Below are 6,000 nucleotides of genomic sequence, written 5' to 3' on the forward strand. Positions count from 1 at the left end.
TATATTTAATTAAAGTAAGTAACTTGATTATTTATATATAATTATTCATATTTAACTATTTAAGTATAAAATATTATTAATTCTGGATTATATATTTTAGTTTTATTTTAAGTTAAAATGATAGTAAGAGTATATATTTTACACATATTTTTATTTATTATTAAATACGGCATAATATACATTTATCAAAATGTGAGTTCAAATATCAAAAGTATCTTTGTTGATTTTAATTGTAATGAAATTGGAAATGGAAGCTAATTATCTTCTTCTTCTTCTTCTTGTCGCTCAAAAATGTTCGATTCATTGTCATCATCCTCATTATCTGTCATGTTCATCTCCAAACCTTCCAGAATATCTGGATCATATGTATTTTCTTCATCGGGATTACTTGGATACAGTGAAGCGTTGAGGCAAGCTTGTCCGTTGCACTGGCCGCAAGCTAAAGAACATTGTAGCCCTGATTTTCTGCATCCACAGCGGGAACCACAACCATTTTTGCAATTGCAAAATATTACGTTTAGTAGTTCGGCTGGTGCTGGAGGTAATAACGTTCGTATGGGCTCCAGGATTTCATTTTCAAGCATCCAGCCCCATTCTTGAGGTTCTAAGTCCTTCCCTAACCACGTTTGAATCTGGTAGTAGACACGTTTTATGTGTTGATGAGCTGCTACACTTGTTGGTGGAAGTGTTGACAGTTGTACAGGTTTATTTAGTTTTGTAAATTTGATGAATTGCGTGTAGCGGAAATGATCAATGTTGTCCTCAGATTTTGGAGCATTATATAATGCCAACAAGATGCGCACTCCATTTTCTAATAATGTTTGTATTGGGCAGTTTTCTTGTTGAAATACTTCCACCAGTTTATCTAAATCAGGAATTTTTTCCAATGCTCTAGTAACAGTTTTTTTTTCCTTTTTTAAATAGCGCAGAAGTCGTGTCACAGCCACTGAATGCGTGTAAAAATAAAATGTGCTTCTTAGTACGAGGATATTGGTCAAAACTTTTAATAGAATATATTTGTGTTTTGACATTGCCTTTGCCAACTTTTTTCAAAAAATTTTCCTGACGATGTGACTGTGTACGTCCAATTAAAATAACGAGCAAATCGATATCTTCTCCTATGATGACAGCAGTCTTTTGATGTTCTGATAAGGCAATAGCTGTGTCAATGATGAGAACATCAGCATCATCTCTGGCTTGTTTTGTTGTGATATTAACAGTTTTAAATTTTTCAACAAGCATGTCGATAAATTTTTTTTTATTAGACCGATTTGATAAAAAATTTTCTTGACTGATTGGCACAACCATTGTTTCGTCAAAACAAACTTCATATGATTTTGAAAGTGCAGCAGTTTTTCTTCGTTGTTCCAGTGCTTTAATATTTTACCATAGTCCGAATATCCGTCAAATACAACAACAATTGCTGAGCCATAATGTGTTTGTAAATATTTAAATATAAAATAATTAAATATAAATAATTAATAGTTAGTACATAAATAATAGGCATTGTTTAATAATTATAATTTCCAAGTAAATAATTGACTTTATAACGTACTGATAACCATAACTCACGCTTGACCTTGCATTAGGCCGTATATGACTGTACGATGTGCACTTCGCGCTCTACCTTCAAAACGGTTGGTCGTATGAAAAAAAAGTTTTAACAAAAGTTGTAGGGAATTTTATAGCCTACAACTTTTATAATAAATGCAAATCTCATTCAACCGATAGGAAGCCAGATATTCGCGAAAAACCGATTTTTGTGACCTTTGACCTTGAATATCTTAAGACGCGGACACGATAACGATTGTGACTTTTGAGACAACATTTAGAATGACAAAACAAAGGTTCATACCAATTTGCAGCTTATTATCTTTCATTCCGAGGTTGACCCCTTTTCTTACCTAATATGACTGGGCTATTTGTTTTAAATATTGTTTGATGATTTGCTTTTTTAAAAGAGTACCGAGAGTTTTTTACGCCGGCTTTTTCTCTCGGCCAACACCCTCTGTCTTCTTTGCCGATGAGTAGGGATGCCTACAAGTTTGAATTGATTGACGTGGAATAAGTGATACCTAGAAGATCTTATGTTCCAAAATAAACGTATTTTATTTTATAGGACATTAACTTATATGAATAAATGTTTTTTGTTTTTTTGGAGTTTACTCCTTAAGAATCGATATTCATATATAAGGCGCCCGGTATGAGAAATATATGACAGGTAAAATCTACTGATGAATGCACCTATGGTGCGCAACTTTCTAATTTGGTTGAATTATTTTAAAAAATAAATGATAATTGTCAGATAATAATAATAATTACATAATTTATCAACATTCTAATGAAATATTTGTGCACATCTTAAATTGACTATTGTGAAAAGTTTAATGTAAAATATTTCGCCGATTAGTTATAATAAATGTATATAAAATGAATAAATATATATTTATATATGTATATTATCATTAATTTGTTAATTTACCCTTTCATATGGTATTAATCTTATTTTCAGTTGGATAACTCTTTTTGCGTATGTTTAGACAATCGTACTTAAGGAGTAAACTCCAGTCAATTAATTATTAATTATTACTTATTAATATTAATTATTACAACCAATGAATAGTTTAAGAGAAGACACGGCTAAAGCATGTATTTACATGGCCAGAGGCCAAACAGATTTCAGAGAAAATGTGGTATCGTATCGCCCACGGCATAGCCTGGTGCGCGAGAGCAATACGACGTTCCTTTATTACTACGGCGAGTCGCCCAGGGCAAAACGCTGTAGGCTACCCGCCCGTTACCCCAGCCCCTATGAAATAGTGATGTGACGATGTATCGATAATTTTTGAAGTGACTTCTTTATCGACGTTGACAAAAATTTTTACTGTCACGTTTTGGTTAAGAGTCATCTTTTTTTACCACGTTTGATTCGAAGAGTTTTAAAGATATTAATAACAAAAATATATCGATAACAATGACAGTAATAATTCTATTACAGTTAGTCAAATTCTGTAATAATCTTAGTAGTAATAAGGTAAACTGAAATAATGTTTAAAGAACTTTATTTCTCATTACAAAAAAATATATTTTATTTACATTAGAAACTTAATATTAATATGTATATATACGAGCGAGATACACGTCGCCATAAGCCGTCTTAATTTTAGTCAACTGTATTCATTGTCAAAATCCAATGTTGCGAATTTGAGATGGTAATAGATTAAATAATTGCACACCCTCATATGATAGATTTCTTCAAATAATTTAAAATAACTTTATCTAATTTAAGTCTATTTAACCAATTTCTGTATAATTGCATATAGTTGATAATATTTCGAAAAATAAAGTCATACTTTTTTAAGTTTTACTTCTTACGTGTCCTAGACACGCACACAATACTTTTCGTTTGAAAGCTGAAAACAGATTGACGTTATACGAAAATTATTTGTGAGGTTGTCGGCTATTTTCGGGCTTAACATAAGTTATTAGTTAGCATTGATCTAGAGACTAGGTTCGATTTCCGGCCGTAAATTAAATATTTCTATTTTTTAAGCTTAGGATTTACTCGCCCTAATTAATGGAACAGATGAAAGGACGGCCGTATTGCTTAGGAAACTTAAAACCCTTTCAAATCTTCGATGAACGCCGGCATGAACGAAAAGGAGTATTTTTCTTATTCAGTCTGACACTGACTCCGCTGGCTGTGTGACCGAAAAAAGTGTCTGATCTCCGAAAACAGTAACTCCCAGTCCTGGGCCACGTTTCAATTGCCAGCATTCATCTCCAGCAGGTTCACCTTCTATCAGGATAATGCATTAAAACCGAGTTTTTGTAAAAATACCTCCTCCTACTTCCAGCTCAATTTCCGATCCGTCGCTCCACAACTCAGTGATATTTAAGGCATGCAAGAAGACTTGAATCACCAGCCCAATGAAGCATTGGAAGTCCATATCACTATCAATTATCATCAGATGATCCTCTTACCCGTTTGCCCTGTTCAATAAAACATCGATATATCGTAAGCATCACTAGAGATATTTGTATTGTAACTCTACAGAGAAAAGTTTATGATTCATACTGAGCGCGGCTGTCAGTGTGATCGGTTGTGTTTTGGCAGTTGTGTAATAATTTTCGGTGAGTAATACTTTTAAATCTGAGTTCCCCAAACTTTTTTGTATGCTTGCCATGTTTGTCCGCGTTGGGCTAAGTTGTACCTAGTAGTAAGTACAGGAGACTGACTTGATATTGATTTCCTGCAAATTTCTAACTGTAGTGAAGTTTAGCGTTAAAAAGTTAAAGTAAAAACACATGTTAATTTATACATTTATTAGTTGAATTGTTTTTTGGTTTTTAGAAGTTCAAAATGTATTGCGACCACAAATCGAATACCAACATCCTACAACTTACACAATTTTATAAACATATATAATAATGTTTTTACTTCAAAGGTACTTTTAAAAATAATGTATATGTTTTGATATTATAAGATTGTATGATGTAAGTAAATAAGTGTGTGTGTGTGTTGAGATCCACTATCCTGGACCCCCATTTTCTATTTCATGGACCCCCAAAATTTTTTGTGCTGACGTAGACAACTTGCAGGTAGTCATGGACCCCTAGGGGTTGTTAGCGAATACAATGTATCTTATGTATTTAATCTGCTCGGTTTTCAAGTCAGTTTTTGCCGCGCACCACCACTTTGTGGAACCAGCTGCCCACTGAAGTATTTCCGATCCGATTCGACTTAGGGTCCTTCAAGAAAAGAGCGTACCAATTCTATAAGGCAACGCACTCGCGAGCCTGGTATTAAGAGTGTCCATGGGCGGCGGTATCACTTAACATTAGCCTGTGAGCCTCTTCCCCGTTTGCCCTATAAAAAGATATATATATATATATATATATACAGACCTATATAGCAGACTCGGCCAAGCGTTGCTGTGGCTAAGGTTTTTGTTATATTACATAGAAGTAAACTATTCAAGGTAAACGGTAGGAGAACTTATTTGGAAGAAATAGCTTATGTGAAACGTTGGTACTTTTAACACAGTGCCATCTGTTAGAATTGTATCAAATAATAAACAAATATTTGTAATATAAAAAAATTTTGACTACATATAATTAAAGATCTAAGCTATCCTATCTCTTAAGTTGGACCAGACTGCTCACGGTGTGCCAATTTAATTTAAAATCGGTTAAGTAGTTTAGGAGTCCATCGCGGACCAACATCGTGACAGGAGATTTATATATTTTAAGATATATATATATATCTATGGCCATAGGTCAGAATATGATAAATGCAATTTCATTACTTCACTGGTAAAGTAATCAAATTATTAAGAAATGTTGATGGCACTCATCAAATTTGAAACTCGATATATCAATAAGTCTATCTATGACAGATATAAAAGAAAGTCGTATTAATTATGTCGCTGCGAACTAATTGGATCTTATATTATTTAACTAGCAATTCTTGTATATATATATATATATACATATGTAGAGATTCCAATTATATATAATTGGATTCTCGGGTTTCGGGGGCGATAAATGGATCTAGCTCATCAAACAACAATCAAAATTACTAGAAAATGTCATTTTATTCGTGTTTTATCAACTTATAGATAGAATTGCTTGTTTAAAGATGTCAGTCATAATATCTTTATTCGATAATTATATTCATATTTCATCATTTTATTAGTAATTCTTACTTAAATATAATTTAAAGAAAACACTTTTTTAACGGATTAAAGTTATGTATTATTGTAAACTTATAATTATTTAAACATAATTGAAATTTAACCGACGCTTCGCGTGCTTTACAGCGTGCGTGGCCACGGTGACAATTTATAAAAAATAAAAATAAAAAGTAATAAATAGCTTCTTTGGAACTTATCGGGACATTGTGAAAAATTTACAATAATTGTTGATATTTTAAACTTAAAACATTTTAATTTCTTCAAGTAGAAGTCGACTTTTGTCAAAGGCAGAAGTAAATCTTTT

Source organism: Pieris rapae, chromosome 24 (genome assembly GCF_905147795.1).
Source record: "Pieris rapae chromosome 24, ilPieRapa1.1, whole genome shotgun sequence".
NCBI lineage: Eukaryota > Metazoa > Arthropoda > Insecta > Lepidoptera > Pieridae > Pieris > Pieris rapae.